Source organism: Octopus bimaculoides, chromosome 1, assembly GCF_001194135.2.
Source record: "Octopus bimaculoides isolate UCB-OBI-ISO-001 chromosome 1, ASM119413v2, whole genome shotgun sequence".
NCBI lineage: Eukaryota > Metazoa > Mollusca > Cephalopoda > Octopoda > Octopodidae > Octopus > Octopus bimaculoides.
Window position 1 is genome coordinate 78,922,025 of NC_068981.1, and position 19,215 is coordinate 78,941,239.

Here is a 19,215-nt window from a genome sequence, read left to right on the forward strand (position 1 = left end):
CTCCAGTGTTCGTCAACAATAATATAAAGGTGCAAATATTAAAAAACTAAACCAATCACCAGATGCCAATCTCCTAGCCCTTGGATCCCACCAGTATCCTCTCTTGACAAGTATCTTTTCCTCCTTCATTATGGAACATCATATTCTCTGCAGTGGAGATAAGCTTTCTATTAACATATTCTTCACAGTTACATTTCAAGTAAGTGTCCTTGGGGAGTAAGTACATAGTGCCAGATTCAGTTCTAAACATTTGGGCCTTCGCACCACTACAGTTAGATGGGGAGACAGATAGACAGACAGACAAAGTCTCCACTTTCATGACACATCACTCACTAGTGAATAAACAAATGCATGTCATAAAAGCCTAGTAGCAAAAATGATAATAATGGTTGCAAGAAATTCAGGTGTCCTCACATAATTGTGTTTGTATTGAAAGAGATATCAACATCATTAGTTGTTGAAAAATCAGTAATGCACTTGTATATCATCATAATAAAACTAAAACATATCCACTGCTTAGAATGACATAGAAAGAAAAACATATAATCTAGATATTGTAATAAAAGATACCAGAAGAAATCAGTGCATTCTGACAGGCATTCCAATCCCTACCTACTAAATGTCAACCATAAATAGGTTAATTATAATTATCCAAGAACAAAAAACTAGATAACAAGTTAATGAAAATAGATAATGCAAATGAGATTAGTGTTAATAACAAATGGTTCAGAATCTGTATGTTACCCAGCAGTATTAATTTGTTGTGTGCAATATTGCAAGCTTTGGTGTGGTACTTATGTTTTTGTTCATAATAATAAAAAAAAAAAAGAACATGAAACAAAAATTTAAGTACTAAACTGGGACTTAGTATGGCACACAAATCAAAAAGTAACACTACCAAGCGCCGTACAAATTCTGCACAAGACCCTCTAATGCTAAAACAATAACTCACAACATACATTCAATACAACCATCTCATTTGTTATGGATTCCCTAGTATTATCATTATCATTAGTAACGTTAAAATGGTCATGTAGAGGAAGGTAGTGGTTTGATGGAAATGGTGGAGAGCTTAGTTATTATTTGACTGCTACATGTTTTATCAACCCCCAAAAAATGAAATGTAAAATCAATCTAGACATAATCTGAACTTCTATAGCAACAAAATCAGATATCTCAAGGAATTTTGTCTATTGAATCTGCCAACCACTGCCTACCTACATACATGGTAATATTTTAACAAAATATAAGAGCAAGTTATACAGAGCAAAGCTGTTTCTAAAGACTGCATGGCCAATAAATCATGAATGCCACCATTACACTTAAAGACATTATCATCATCATCATTTAACATCTGCTTTCTATGCTGGCATGGGTTGGACAGTTTGACATGGAGCTGGCTAGACTCCAACTGTCTGTTGTGGCATGGTTTCTATGGTTGGATGCCCTTCCTAATACCAACCACTTAACAGAGTGTGCTGGGTGCTTTTTACATTCCACTGGCATGGGGGTATGAATTAAATAAATTAAACTTGTTAGCCTGATAGATTATCAAAATCTTCTTGTGATAAAATCCACTTTCCTGATAAGTGGAACCAATGATCCATAACAGAAGTGAGATTGCTATATGTTTCCTCAACTAAATACACAAAATCATGCTCAGATTTAAAATCTGTCATCAAATTCATGCAAAGCAAAGAAACTAGAAATGCTGATGATACATGATAATCACAGATGAGCACCATGACAGCCCAATGATAGCACAAATGTTTACTATTTGAGGCAAAAGCCTAGAAATTAGAAGACTTGTATATTCAATTGAATCAACTTGCCTTTAGCATATTTTTATCAACCTGAAGGAATGAAAGGCAGAGTGAACAATATAAAACATGGCGTTAAATTAAATTAGTACAGCACTCAATATTTCTGACCACTTCAACAATCACAATAATTATGGCAACAGTTAAGATGAAATTGATAACTATAGTACCTTGAATAGAAGAAAATAGTATGAGTTGCTTGTGCAGTGAGAAATAGAAATATTTCAAATGCAAATAAAACTAATTCTGCCACCTTGAGCCACAAAGATACTACACCTTTTCCAGATGTACTAGAAGACTGAATGAGGTTCATGTGAATGTGATTCCATTTCCTATAAATGTGTAGCTTCCTGCCAATATAATGAATAATTACTACTACCTTTAAATGTAATGACCTAAGACAAGATCAGATTTCAGACACAAAACCAGAGATAACAAATTTAATATCAGAAGATATCAATTCAAGTGTTTTCAACTAAGTCTACAGCTGATTGCTTTATCATTACTAGAAAAAGGATGGTGGGTGGCAGAACTCACATCTACTCTACAAACTGTCTTGTGATATATTACTACATCCCTTTAAATTTTACATGCAAATAAAAACAAGACAATAAGAGAATAATGTAATGAAAAAACAAAAAATATCCAATGAATTGAAGAAGCAGAAATTGTAATCTACTCTAGTGTAAATGTCTTTTGGTATTCAATTTCACCCCTATATATTCTAATTTCAGCTTCCACCAAAGCCAGCTTCATCTTTTATCCCTTCAGAGACTACAAAAAATGGTACCTGTCGTATACTAAAGTCTATTCAATTAACTAACCCCACTTCTTTGTGGCCTCATGTAAGGAATATTACTGTTAATGTGACCAGCTTTACATAGTATGTAGCAATTTCCTGAGAAAACTAGATTATATAAATATTAAAAAGAAAAATGTAAATGTTAAACACCTTAGGGGTTTTAAGCTTAGCTCTAGTTTCATGACATTAAGTAGATATTTCATCTTCTGAATAGGATGTTGATGTATCACAATATTCCCAGATGAGTAGCAATACATTTCAGATAATTAAGTAAATTGAGCCAACGTAAAGCGTTCTGGCCAGGAATGTAACGAAACACAGTGAATTTGAACTCCTGACATAAGCACAGATAGTCTAATGTCTTAACCATTAACTTATTTGCTCCATCTTCACCTGACAATTGTCTATGGTACCAAGGTGTCTTCTGATACTTCTCATATCTTACAGCACACAATATATTTTACAGTACTTTGATGCTTTAAAATATTTTTATGATACCATTCCATGCTTAAATTATCTCTTCTTTTTCACAATACCTACATGTCCTGTGCTATCACACACCTCTTAAAACTTAATTCTCATATCCACATTTTACATAAAATGATCCCTTGATTCCTTACATTGATTATTTATCCCAGCTTTCTGAGTACCTAATCAGTTCATCCAATCTTTTGTTTCTGATCCCAAATATGAGGATTCATATTTGCCTTTCATTACCAAAATTGATACTAAAATATATATATATTATACCTGCAATCATGGGATCACTTTACTGTCTATCCTATCCAAACTTTTCAACTTCTCTTTCCACAAACATGTAAATCAGAATCATATAAATTAAAATCTGAACGTAATCCCATCCCAACCTCATGCTGGAAACAACAATTTAGGATATCTACTACAAAAGTTTTAATCTCTCTCTCTCTCTCTCTAATGATAATGATAATAAAAATGGCTTCCAAAAGGTTACATCTACTAACTGTCTACTACTTGTAGCTCCAAGAAAGATATAGTACAATGATTTCTTCATGCTGATACAAAGTCATACTTTTATAAGTAAGAGACAGCCTATTGAATAGATACCAGCACATTATTGTTACTTATTGTATCTTGTCAAGAAACTAAATGCAGTAAATCCAGTACTATAACCATTTCTGCTACATCCTTGATGGCTGCTAATTAATTGAATCAATCCTTATAAGAACATATTAGGATCAATAGTGGCTGGGAATGGTTTAATCAACCACACCCACCTTAAAAAAATCTGTAGCCTTATTCCACATTACAAATCAATATTATTAGCACAGCTTTTCAGAAGACCTTCAACAAAATACAAGCATAGACATCTAGGTTCAAAGCTTCTAAATTGATTACATCCTATCCATTTACACCTACAGTACCTTCTCATATTCATACATGAAATAGTGTAAGAGATAAGAGACTGCTCTGGACTTGCATTAGGCAAAAACTTGAAAATTTTTTAGGCCCATAACACTGCATGGACTCTAAGTAAGGTATGTGTAAAATTTGAATGAAATCGGTAGGGTAGTTCTCAAGTTTTAGTGATGCACACATACAGACAGACTAACTGACACACATTCTCAGTTTTGTATATACTAGCAGGCGTACCCAGCATTGCCCAGGGCTGTTTGTTAGGTATGCCAGGTCAGTGTAGTCTCCCATGAAGTAGAAACTGAGGTAAGGCAGCGTCATGCGACTGCAGGGAACCAATTCTATGGTAAATCTGCCCCAGCACTTTAAGGAAGGCATGAGATGCCCATCTCTAACCGGTCACAACGCAGCTCTTCACTTTCGCTTCTTCACGCTGAAGCCATCCTGAGTGCATTGAGAGCATTCCTCCAGGGATGCATGTATGTTTTCTGTTACATTCCTAAATCATTTCACCTTGAGGTTAGCTCTCCTGTATTATCCAGTACAGGTATTGTCAGTAGTTGAGGATTGAAACTGGCTAATATGTCTATTTCCTCTTCACAATCAAATATTATTTTAGATAAACTCTCTCATCCACAGAAAGCAAGCAAGTTCTCTAAACTTCTCTCAGAAACCATTATACTAATCCATACCTTTCACTTTCAGGTTCCATGCTGATTTAACATCTGTCAATTTATTTAAAACTACACAGATCACGTTTTATTCTTGACATTCTGCATTGGTCTCTCTCTCTCTCTCTCATCACTGACCAAGAAAAGCTTGGAATAAGAGTGGATTATCAATAAAGGGAGAAAACAAAATGCAGAAATAAATAATAAGAAGAGTCAATTAGAAAGAGATTGCTTTCAAAAGCCATCTAATTCAGGTGTGTAAGGTAATAGTATAAAAGAGGATCTTTTATATTTTATATTATGAATGTAGAAAACCGAGAAAACAAAATAATAAGAATTTCTAAATAGATAAAGCCAGCAAACCTTGAAAATACATCTTGAAAAATAAACTGAGTATAAGTCAGATAATAATTATGGAAACATAAAATGAAAATGATTGATAATTGAATAATGATTGTAAAAAGAAAGCAAAATTATGTGCAATTTAGTAAATAAAATAACTAATTCACCATATGTTTTCGATTATAAGTTGAAAACCTTCCAATAGATACTGGGCAATATCAAACAAAGAGAAACTAGAGAACAGCGGCTCTCAGTACTAGATATCTCTGATGAATTAGACATCTTCAACAATGACCTAGAATCTTCTAAAACTCAGAGTAGAGCAGAGTTAGCTTAGTTTAATGAGAAAGTTAGCAAGAGATTTAAAGAGATTGCAGAAGAGTTAACCTAAGCATAAAGATTAATAGAAAAGAAAGGCTTATATAGAGTGTGCACAGAATAACAAACATGATTAAATGGAAAAACCCAGATCACTTTAAGCTTGGAAAATCCCAGTTGGACAACATTCAAAATCAAGTTCATAATATTCTGATTAAGCATACAATTCAAACATATTCTATTAGATTAAGATTAGTACAAAGACAATTCTTGGATCAGGCTGCTACAAAGATAATCAATCAGTTCTGGAGATATTTGAGTCAAGCTGAAGAAGTCAAACAAGAGAGAACATAAAACACTGAACCAGGCATGTCATTACTCAAAAGCAATGCTGCCATTTGCAAAAATATTATTGTGGATATAAAGCTTACACCTCTTCCACAATCTTCACACCTAATCCACTTGTTTCAATCCCAAAACATTTTGCATAATCCTTTGCATCCTAATTTTCTGGAAGGAAAAGTTTGAGTGAACATCAGCTACATCAACTTCATCAACTTGACTTTGTTATAGTCATGGATGTTGTTTATTTTTTCTCTAATTAAAAAAGAAAAAAAAACAAACTAATTCATCATCATTGTCATCACCATTTGGAATAAACTTTTTGATCCAATACATTGTAAAAGCCAACCCTGGAAACATATTTTACAATACACAAAAGGTTGTGAATGTATGCGAACCTAAGATTTTAATCAGATTAGACACTGTAAACACAACTGATATGATATGCTAAAGTTGTGTTGGCATAACTACAGATTTTGGTAAATTTTGATCCTTTCACCCACACAATTTTCACTAAAATAATAGAAAAAAAAAACTTGGGATTTTTTGCATGGAATAAAGTACCCTGACCTCCTATGCTGCAAACTCCTTATTTTTGTTCGGAAAAGGGACAACTGTATGTTGGCTGCACAAGAGTGGGCAGCAAAAAAAAACCTATTTGTATATGCTCCACAAGGGAAAACAAGGAACATTGTTTACAACGAGGTGTTATAATCACAACAGCAAGAAAGTATGTACATGATCACCTTCTTTTACGAAACTTCATTGACTTTCATATATTTATATTGATATACATATATATATGTGTGTTTGGGTGCGTGTGTGTATATACATCTCTATATATAAAGATGATGCGTAGTCTAGACGGTGTTTTTAGATTTCATTATTCTCTTTAACCCGGGCAATGCCGGGTATCGCTGCTAGTAATATATATAATAATCCCAAATAGATTTTCCTGGCTTGCCAGTCCTCAGTCAAACCGTCCAGCCCATTCAATGTTTAGGTAAACTTTGTCACCCACTCTCTCTCTCTCTGTATCACTCACTCTCTCCCTCTCCCCACTCAAAGACGAAACAAATTTCTGAGCCAAAAATTGTAAAAAGAAAATCTATTTTTGGCACCAAAATGCTTTTCATTGGGGGGAGGGGCAGAAAGAGAGAGTGAGTGAGTGACGAAGTTTACCTAAACACTGAATGGGTAACAATCAATCATAATTATATATATCATCATCATCACCATCATCATTCAACGTCTGCTTTCCATGCTGGCATGGGTTGGATGTTTTGACTGAGGACTGGCAAGCCAGGAAAATTTATTCAGAATTATTATATATATTATATCCAGTGATTTCAAGAGGTAGGAAAAAGATATTTTGCTAATATTTTACTTTTACTCCATTTCACTCATACATGCAAAAACTCTAACGTATTTTTTAAGATGAATTTATCGTCTAATCTCTCCACACTTTGTTACCACTAACTTCTATAATCTCTGCATCTTCACTTATTCATTTCAAACTTCTTTTAATTTTCAATCTAGTAATCCGCCCTCTCTCAAAAACGTATTTCTGCAAAATGTTATCTAAAATTATAGGTAAAGAAAGAAATAGATTTTTGAAAATGGGGGTGGGGGTGAAATTGAAACAAATACGGACAACTTGTTCCGAAACACACCTGAGTGGGGAACAGTTCACAAAAATAATCCTCGATTGTTTTCCCCCAAAATTCCTATGTCCTCGGAATCTAAATAGTCTGAGGTATATTTGCAGAGGATTTCATTAAAAAATATCCATTCTCCTGAAAATTTAAGATGAATTGAAGTGGACACCGGTGAATTTTCAGAAATTCCCCAGCCCACCCCCTCCTAAAACACTTTTCCTCAAAAAAATTTTTTGTATATTTGGAATCTACATGATATAACACATATTTGTAGAAAATTTCATTAAAAAATATCCATTTTTTCTGAAAGTTATGATAATCCAAAATCCCGAGGGGGGGGGGGCAGAAATCTGTAATTATGCCGTTGTGTCAATCAATATAAACAGTCTTAACTTCATTAATAACACCAACATAGAAAACGAAATAATTGTGCCATTGTACACTGCATAAAATGACCTAGCTAGAATTTGGACAGGAAGGAGGGACATGAACGTGTGAAGAAGTTGAAATAAATTATTTATTTCTTTACTTTATTTCTGCAAATATATACAAATAGGCTAATTGTAAGATATCTTTATCAAACCATTCTTTATAATTTCTACATTTACATTGTTCTCTTGAAATCTGAAGTACACTAGTTAAAAACAGATGTGGTGGCAACAAATACACAGTTTTGAATCTGAAATTTTCTCTCAAAAGACACAAAAATTAATTCTTCTGATTGTTCCATCAGATGAAGATTATTTACAAACATGTGTCTAGTGTCCAGACACACACATATATATTTATATATAAGCTCAAAGTAGATACTATAGAGTTAATTTTTTTCAATTACAACCAACCTGAGAGCATTTTTGGCTTTTGATTAAAAAAACTACCTTGTTTTTAAAATGTTCATATTTAAGTTAAAACTTGTCATAATTTTATGAAAGCACTTGGAGGGCAGAGAATTAACCTTACACACCACAGTTCCTAGATCTATACTAATGCTTAGTGTCTTCAAAAAACAAAATGTGTTATTCATAAATTTGTTGTATAGAAATATGATTAATAAACTGAAGTAAGCAATAATTTTCTATATTCTTTTCCTAAGTTTTCAATTTAAAAACATTTTTTGCTAACTTCCCATACCAATTGCACCACTTAATTCTTTTTTTTTTTTTTAATTTCCATAGAAAATGTACCCGTAATTTATTGATCTAACTCCAGCGCATCATAACTTTCCAGTGTATTGGGAAAACTTTCCAGTGTATTCTCCCACAAATCACTACTTGAATATGAAAGCTTCAACAGCCAAGTTATATGGCATGTGTTCCACATAGCTCAGTCAACCATAAAGAAAACCAGTGTCAATGACATTACTAGCAATTAGTAATCTGAGAAGAACTAGCATTTCCATCACTATTATGATTCAACATGTAAATTATTTAAATCTTCAATGGAACAAATCTACAAGACATGTTGAGATAATGTATTCCAGGTACAAAATACCTAAGAAACATAGAAGTAACAATACTGAGGTTAATAACATGTTTAATTGAAGACTGTCCAATCATGGCATCATTCTTTTATTTGATATTCAGCATATAAGTATGTTGTTTTCATATCAACACAATATTTCCTCAATTACCACTGACATACCTTGACTTGGGATTAAATAAATTCCTTGCTTAACACAAAAGTATGTATCTTGCATAAAAATTTTGGCTTTTAACATAAACTATTCTTTCATTGTTCAGAGTAACAATAAGCATAACACAATTTGTAGGTAGGTAGGTAGGTTTATGCAAAGTGTTTAGTGAAAAGTTTTGAGACTGAGACAAAGAAAGTAACAAATGGCCCAAAAGTGGGGGCACAGTATAAGCTTTTTTTAGAGATGCAGTCTAGGAAGGCATGTATATGTGGCAGCAATACTATCTCAAGTATGTGAACAACATACAACGTAGGATGTACTTTGTGCTTTATAGCAACTGATCAAAGATAATGAATTTTCTAGCCCTCAAGAGAAAACCTAGTATTGGGGATTTACTGTAATATAACAAGTCTAAGTTAAATTATTATTTATTATTACATATAACTTACTGCCAAGAATGAACCTACAATACAAGTCTCATCTTGAAATGTCTTACATGTTTTTTGAGGTACACCAAACATAACAGTTATTTATCAAGTCAAGAAAAGTCTCCAGGACTCTTTAAATCTGCTAGAAATGACAGCCACATTTTCTTCAAATTATACCCTACAATCTTTAAAAATAGGGTAAAAAAAAACACATTGAATAAATAAATATTCCAGAAAACAAAATGGAATGGTCATAGCTGTTAAAGCCTTTCATCATGGGCCTCTTCAAACAAGAATGACCTAGGTTTAAACAGCAATTGAAACTTGCTGATGCAAAACCATCAATAGCCACAATGAATTTTGTTATTTGAATATATTAGCTAAACAAATCCTTTCCAAACCACCATCGGACAGGGTTTTGATGGTACTAATTAAACTACTGCAGTTAGTAGAAAAACAAATTCAACTAAGGACAGCAAGTCAAAAAGAGAGACAGTGCTATTGCTGCTTACAGAAGTAAAATAAGGACTACTTATAGTCTTTATTTAGAACAAGTTAAATGTCTCGAACACAAAACTGCAGGCCTCGGCATGGGTGTGTGGTTAAGAAGCTTGCTTCACAATCATGAGGTTTGGATCTGTGAGGCACCTTAGACAAGGACAAGTGTCTTTAACTATAGCCCTTGGACCAAACAAAGCCTTGTGAGTACGAGTAGATTCACTAGACAGAAACTGAAAGAAATCTATATATAGGCACAAGGATGGCTGTGTGGTAAGAAGTTTGCTTCTCAACCACATGGTTTTGGGTTTAGTCCCATTGTGTGGCACCATAGGTAAGTGTCTCCTCCTATATCTCCAGGTCAACTAAAGCCTTGTCAGTGGAATTGGGAGAGGGAAACTGAAAGAAACTTGTCACATGTGTGTGTGTGTGTGTGTGTGTGTGTGTGTGTGTACATGTCCTCCACCACTACGTGACAACCGGTGTTGGTGCATTTACATCCCCATAACTTAGTGGTTCAGCAAAAGAGGCTAATATAATAGGTACAAGGCTTTACACAAAAATAGCAAGTATTGGGGTCAATTCATTGGACTAAAATTCTTCAAGGTGGTGCCCCAGTCTAATGACTGAAACAAGAAAAAGGTAGAAAAAAAGATAGAAGAAATATTAATAATGTATGTATTTGTGGATTGAGGCCTCTTGTCTTTGTATCATGTGATGGTTGTAAACCAACACTGCACATTCCAAATCTATGAAACTAAAAATAATGTCTGGCTCTGGAGGAATATTATCTTGCTTCCAAACAGGTAAGGGCTGACAACAGGAAGAGTATCAAGCTGTAAAAATCTACCTCGAGAAAATCCATCTGACTCATGCAAGTATGAAAAAGTGGACATTAAAATAACAATTATGATATAAATATATATGCATTAAGTGTTGGAAATGCAGAAACCTATTACAACTTTGAAGTTAAAAAAAAACTTACTTTAAGATGTGACTTTCAAATAACACTTTATGACACCTATTTAGATTGTTAGAAGATAGGGAACAATAACATAGAGATCATCTGAGATTTGCTAAAAATCAACATTCTACAAGTAAATGACCAAATTTTATGGATAAATGGATGTCTGGAGCAGGATCCCAGCCAAACAGATAGCAGTGTGATGATGAAATAATTTAGTGAATAGTGCTTTAAAAACTAAGTGACAGTCTTGGAAGAATGGGAAAAAGAGAGAAACAAAGTGAAATATCAGGAAATAATCTGCAGGTGTGGACAAGAGACATTAAGTATCCCAATTTACAAGAACTAGGATGTAATTACATAGAACTGTATCCAAAATGAAACTTTCACACTACCTTCAATATCTGTGAAAAGAAAGAGGTGTAGAAGTGCCAGTATCAGAGGTTGTTTAATAAGGAATGTAAATGGGATAATGAAACATCTACTGTAAGCAAAACCAATAAAACAGCCAACTATAGAGATTAGTTCAAGCATAATTAGTGAGGTGATCAATGAATTAAAGGTAAGGAAAGTTTCAGCTCCATCAGAGATGGTTATTGGAATGATGAAAACATGAGGTAAAATTAGTAGTTGGTTGGTCTCTTCCGAAGTTAATTATATATTGTTTTTCTTCAAAGTCAATACAGAAAGAAGAGCTGAAAATTATCGAATCACTAGTCAGGTAAAGTAGTTATATCTTTTGACAAATTCAACGTTGCATATTTCACAGGAAGGTGTATAGTCAATCAAATCTACTGTCATATATTACTGATACCTATTTTTACCCCAACCACTGCCCAACTGAACTCATAGGATGAAACTAACTACTTTTACTGGTAATTTACTATCTTTTCTCTAGTTAAACATTCTGTAATAGCTTGAGAAAAAAAAAAAAGAATGAGACACCAGCTGTATGGAAAATTGTGATTCATGAAAGGAATAACTAATAGCATAGCATTAACATAAATTCCCGACAGGAAGTTTTGCCTAGGAATATAATGCAAAGTCTGTGGTTGCATTTCAATTTCTGACCTTTACATTAGTAGTCTTAACCAATCAACTCCATAATTTAAACCACACTACATCTAAAACCTTAAATGTTGTATATCTTCCAATTCAATATCCTTCCTTTCCTTTTTAATAAGTTCTTGCATCTGTTTGCTTTGTAATACAATGAATTTTTTCTCCTTTCTTTCATAAATATTAAGAATTGCATGTAAATTGTTTGGGACATGCTATTTTTCAAAACTAGGCTTTCTTCTGGACATTATTTGTGAAATAGAAGTGATCCCTATTTACAATTTGGCAGACTGACATACGTGAGGATTTTGAGCTCAGAAGTTAATGGTTGGTAAGTAGCTCAATCTTAATAATCAATCGCTATAGCATGAGGAAGCATGTTTTCAAATATGAAGGAAAGCATGGCTCTGTGATTAAGAAGTTTTTTTCACAACCTTATGGGTTCAATACTGAATGTCTTCTATCACAGCCATAGGCTGACCAATACTTTGTAAATGGAATTATATATTATATCATATTTTCGGTATGCAAATTAGGGACTCCTTCATAGAGTAACTGCTGCATTTGTTGAGTGTATAAACAGTTTGCCCTGTTTATAATTATACCAAATGTTACATATTATATATATATAATATATTAAATATTATATACACATATATATATATTAACTAATATTTAGCAAAAGCAACAGAGGGACTCAAAGTTTGAAAGTTTCATGCGTTGACACTTATCAAACTAGTTACAGGTTAAAGAGCTGGGGGTTTATACATTTTGAGTTCTATTTTCCCTGCTTGTATCACTATACAGCTCTCTCTTTCTCTGTATATGTGTATATATATATATATATATATATATACACACACACCATGTAACCTCTAAGTACTAAAAACTTCATTTTTACCCAACAAGTCAAGGGCAATTCAACCTGTCATAGATCATTTCTTTCCAGGTTATTAATTACAAGTGGAATTTCTGAGTATAAAAGATAAATACGTAAGTGAAGTGAACCGGATCAACTGTGAATTATGCCTGCATTGCACATCTAACATGTCAAATCCTACTTTGAGATAAATATATCTCAAGTAAAAAAATTCACCTCATGTATTAGTTACCAAGGACACAAAAGATATAACTTGTACACATGGTCTTTGGTCCAAGTATGGTGGCATCAATTTGATTCCTGGACTAGTTATGTTTAATAAAAATAACTTACTTACCTAAGTTTTAACATATCTCCTTCGAAGTAGTCACCTTGCACAGCAATACACCAGTCCCAGCATTCATGCCACTTTTGGAATCCTGCCTGGAAGTTGTTTTCTGTAAGTGTGTAGGGGACGTTCCACAATTTGCTCTGGATCTTGACAACAGCATTAAAATGGCAACCTTTGAGCAGCATTTTCATCTTGGGGAAGAGATGGAAGTTTGTATGTGCTAAATCCAGCAAATAGGACAAGTGCAGAAGCAACACCATGTTGTTTTTGGCGAGAAACTCACAAGTGAATCGAGCTCGGTGACAGGGTGACATCATGAAGAATCCAATTCTTCACAATCCACAGATCTGGTAATTTTCATTGAATGTCCTCCCCCAAATGCTTCAAAACATCACAGTAGAACTCTTGATTGCTGGTCTGGCCCTGGGGGAGGAATTCCCGATGCACAATACTGTGGCTGTGGTAAAAAACGAGCACACTCTTAACTGAGCTGCGGCTCTGCCGTGCTTTCTTCAATTGTGGAGATGAAGGGCTCTTCCATTGTGACAACTGCTGCTTTGTCTCAGGGTTGTACCCATAGACCCAACTCTCATCACCAATGATGATCCTCAACATGAAGGATAGGTCATCAAGAGCACGTGGAACAGAGATCTTGACAGATTTCTACGTGATGTTCTTTCTGCTTAATGGTCAGCAGGCAGGGTCAAACTTGGTAGAGACACACCACATGTTCCATTCCAATGTTAGGATTGCCTGCATGGACCCATATGACAGTAATGTCATTGATTGTCCTTCAACAAACCTCATGTACAAGCTGATGAATTTCTCCACATTTCCAGGGGTGATTCTCATGGCAGGTCTTCCAGGGACGTTTTTCCGCTTTCGAAGTGCCCATGCCACTTGAAACATTGTGAACAACCCATTACTTCATTGCCGTAAGCTTGCCGAAACATGCTCAAAGTCTCTGTAGCAGACTTCCCAAGTTTAACGCCAAATTTCACATTGACTTTTCATTCCAGCTTCCTGTCTGTGACAAAATTGCAAACTACAACATACATGCAATAACAAAAACACAGATTTCACAACTTGCGGAGTAAACACAGTGATGTCACTGCTAGCTTTCACTGCGCATGCAGTTGTGTGCTGCCATCTGTTGGTGTGCTACAGAACTAGTCTGGGAACTTTTTGATACCATGCCATAGACTGGCAGGGCATTTTACGCGTGAAAATAAAGAGACTGACACAAGTGAATTTGTAACCAAGTCACTGATTAAGCAAATGATAATATATATTCATGTACATACAAGTATTTATAAATGTATGCATGTGTATATTTGCATATCTGTATAGATGTATTATTAATTACAAAGGTGTGTGTGTGTGTGTGTTTTGAAGTGCACGACATAATTTGACTGTGACCACCAACACTAGTGGGTACTTTGCAACTGACACTCTGTTTAAAAGGAGAGAATTGGGGAAGTCTGCAATTAACTGCTGAAAGCATTTGACGCAAAAAAAAAGACACTTTTTTTTTTCTCAGTCTGATGACAAGGGGTGAAACAAATCTTTATGACTCAGAAGCAAAGATTCAGTTCATGGAATGGCACCAAACCGCTTCTCCAAAGCCTAAAAAGTTCAAGAGCTAGCAAATGGCACAGGAAGCCATGGCAAGTATCTTAAGATGACATGGGTGTCATTCTCCTTGATTTTTTGGAACATGGCTGCTTATCATGAACAACAAGCAGCACATTGAGACACTCGAAAAGCTTAGAGAGACCATTAGGGGGAAGAGATTCAACAAGGATTTGAAAATGATCTGCATTCACTTATAACAATGCACAACCATACACATCTTTGGCAGCAAATCAGACCATCTACAAATTGGGCTGGTCAGTGGTTCACCATACACCATACAACCTGGATCTGGTGCTCTCCAACCTCCATCTATTGGGTACAATGATGAAGGACAAACTTTCAGGACAATGATTTACTAACAGACAAGGTGAAAGAGATCATGAAGTAGGTACACCTGTCTATAATTGAATATTTTCAAATAGGGTTTGTGAGATGAGTTCAACACTGGCGAAAAGGCATTAGTTGTGATGGTGACTATGTTATAGTACCTGTAAAAGAAGAATTTCTCTACCATGTCAATTAATAAAAAGTAATGCCCATTTTTGCATTACTTTCAGTACAAGCCTCAGGTGCACATGTACATGTGATGTGCATGTGTCTGTGCGTGAATACACACACACACTCAACCACAGAGAAGGAATGTAGTGAGGGTGATTATGGATATGAACAATATGGGGAGGAAAAATACTACATTCAAAGACTATTTTAATCAGCATTGTTGATCATCATCATCATCGTTTAACGTCCACTTTCCATGCTAGCATGGGTTGGACAATTTGACTGAGGATTGGTGAACCAGATGGCTGAAAATTTCAATCAACTATTCAATCCAACTAGTTTTTAGATTTCAAAATCATCTTACACCAAGGACATGCTCTAATTTTCAAATCTAAAGAAACCATGCTGAATGATAAATATGGCAACATCTAGAGTCTTGATAGAGTTATTCTCTGATCAGTTATTTCTATAACATAGGTATGCTCAACAAAAATACAATATAAGAACCATAATAACATGCAACTTCAAATTCTTTTCTCAAATGCAATTTTCAAAAATAATGAGATTTTTTAAAATCTTAAAAACGAAATTTTCAGAAGTCTCAAAGTTTTAGGAAACTTAAATTTATTGAAGTAAACCACCAACCATTTGGTTAACTTTTGAAAGAGAAAATACGTTTAAAAAGAAATTAAATCACAGACTTTATTCCAACAAATCTTGAATACCCCAAAACAACAAGAACACAAAAACTTGGAATTCGTGCAATGTCACTCCAACAACTTGACTCCCATACAACATTGGTCAGATACTATACACAACCAATATCATATAAACTATGCATTGATAGTTGTTTTTGTTGCTTCTTTTTGATATCATCCATCAACTATAGTAAGGTGGATCAACAGACCGATTTCTTTTTCACCTCTTCAGACTCTAATAAATATGAAAATTCTCCTTCTTTGCATCACAAATGCAATGAAAACTTTGTCAAATTACTATCATTAGTACCAATTTGAACGGAATGAACAACTTGCAAAAAATATATCAGAAACCTAATAGAAAAAAAGTAAATTTTATTGATAAGATATTAACGTTTTCTGTCAATTTCTGTGTGCTACTAGCTATGAATTTATTTCACTTAGCAAACTTTTATACTTACAATTTTCCGACACAGACCAACACTAGTTCTTCTGGTTTCAATTGTTTCACTTTTAAACTAATAAAAACTCAAAGTCCATTTATTGATTAGCAAAAACAAAACAAAAATATATAATTTAGGCAACTAACTTTTCTGGAAAGGATAAAGTGGACGCATTTCAGTATTTTATTTCTGGTAAATATTTTTAATAGTAACAAAAATTAAAGTTAACTCCGACGGAAAGGCACGAAGCAGATAACTTAAAAGCACCTAGTCCAGCGCTCTAGATAGAGATTTGCCAAAGATGGCAAACATTACATTGATTACATTACTAAAGAAGGTATTGATAATAAATAGCGGTTCTTTTTAAAGGATACAGACTAAAAGACGAACTATCGCTTTGTAGGAAAATCAAGACAATTACCAAACATAACTTCTAATAAGCCCCAATTTTCGTGGAATGTCAATGAAAAAAACAGAGGAACTACTACACATCCTAACAAAGAACTTAGTTTGGTCTCGCATCTGTGGACATAACAGTATTGACTAGTTTATCCCCTAAACGTTATTAAACGATAGATCTTACTTTCTTTATTTCTCCTAATCCAGTCAGCATAGAGCAGAGAGAATTAATCGCCCAATGCGCAACCTACAGAATAAAAGAGGGAAAAAAAAACGAAAAGGTGTTGTTTGTATGATTAAATACATATTTTAATAGCAGAGGTGATTGGAAATGGTTGTTAGCTGCCGTGGTCAAAACACGTAGCTGATATGATAAAGCTGTAAAGTAATGTGGTCGATGCGTCCGGAGTGAAAAACTTCAGTTGATGGGGAAAGGGGATAGAAAAAAAAATGTCGAACGTGCGCGCATTTGTCAATGTGTACTTCTCTGTGTAGGCGGAGTGGCGGCACAATAGCATTGTCACACATAACTGACACCTGGCCATACATCGAATACATGCACATACACACACACATGTAGAGATAGCTGTTAAAATGCAATTGACTTGGCACACATCATTTACACAAAGTTCATAGATTAGGATGAAATGAATTACAAAACAAAAAGTACATGTATGTGCAGGAGTCGCCGCCAATGGAGAGATATAAGGGGGCAATAAGTTTATGTAAATAAGGCAGAGAGCAATGCCATTTATAAAGCTGGTTCTTGTCACAAAGAATGCTGACAGAGACTAGCGAATGCTGTAACTATTTCCTTTGTGGAATCCAAAAAGGAATCGATACATTCAGCCAGCTAAGGGGGCCAAAATAACCCACGTGCTCACTCTCAGACAAGCATTTGTGTGTATAAACACTCAATCATTCGCAAACACACATTCCATTCCCATGATGAAATTAGATTTATTATTGAATATTCTTTTTTTTTTCCCGTTAATAAATTATCCTGATTGAAACAAGAAAAGTTACTCCTAAAATCGAAATGGAAGTTCAAACAATTAAAAAAAAAAGTTATATCGATAATGTCCCTCTTTCGCTAATTAACAATTTAAGCATATACTGAATAGGGAGTACATAAATTATAGGATGATATATAATCAATGTTATATACAGGTATAAAATATATGCTATTATATAAATAGATTTAATTGTATAATAAACTAGACACATGCATATGTATTATGCGTGTGCGATGTGTACAATAAAGTGAAAGAAGATATAATGGAATATAAAAATCTAAGTGACATCAATCCCAGCCATTGTTGCAACTGTTCCTGCTAACTTTTTGCAGTGTAAAAGAGGCTCAAGTTTTTTTAACGCCATGCATGCCATTTACCCTATCTGTCTATGGCTAAGCGTGACAATATCGTTGATATATATATTTATATATATATATATATATATATATATATATATATATATATATATATATATATATATATATATATATATATATATATATATATATATATACACGCACACAATATTTTTGTATAGCCGAGCAAGTCATACTGTTGAATCCGTTGTAATGCCATATCCACTACAGTTATTTAAACCAGCTAGTTTTGCACATGTTACAGAAAATGGTAGAAATAATGCAGTCCAGTCTAGTTCATTAACATACGCGAACAAGTATAGTAATGATATTTAATAAAACAAATATGACTGGTCTCACTTTCCTATCCAGCTAACACCTACACAACTAAGTTGGTAATAAGCGGCATGATTACGAAGTCAGGGGGCACCATGAGAGGAGGGGGGAAGCATTCTTACATAAAAAGAAAATGCCCCCTGAAAACAATGTGGCCTGGAGGTACTTATTCACCATGCAATCTGTATCACAGGGGAAAAGAGCAAGAACCATGATGAAATAATAACGGACAAAGTAAATATTTATACTTGTTAAATTTAACGCGATCAATATCTAAAGGCAAGAAGAGGAAAGTCGATTATATCGGATATAAAATGCTGTACTCAACTGCCAACTTTGAAAAATAAAAAAGCAAAGAGATACGAGAAATCATTTAGAGTTGACCGTGCTTCGAAAAAAATTATTTACCCAGCCGTTTATCTATCTACATGCATGTCTTTCTATCAGTCATCTAACCTTGTGTATGAATATCTATCTATATCTATCTGTCATATATATATATATATATTATATATATATAATAATAATAATAATAATATTTGGGATAAAATCCAAAATTACAGGTAAAAACTCAATTAAAATCAATTTATTAAAAATTAAAATTAAATGAGTTCATAAACCTTGGTTCTTTTCCCTAATACTATAATATATATATATATATATATATATATATATATATATATAGATACAGACACG

At 34.0% G+C, this 19,215-nt stretch overlaps 1 protein-coding gene across 5 annotated transcripts in view; it reads right to left on the reverse strand.

Moving 5' to 3' along the window:
- Positions 1–19,215, reverse strand: part of LOC106883562 (chromodomain Y-like protein 2) — a 188,995-nt gene that overhangs the window by 167,346 nt on the left and 2,434 nt on the right. Inside the window, exon 1 of one of the 5 annotated variants that reach the window (XM_052967620.1) lies at positions 16,996–17,014. The exons of the other annotated variants lie outside the window; for them this stretch is intronic. The gene's annotated coding sequence lies outside the window, so the exon portion shown is untranslated. Of the gene's footprint in view, positions 1–16,995; positions 17,015–19,215 lie in introns of those variants that run through there. 5 annotated transcript variants of the gene reach the window in all.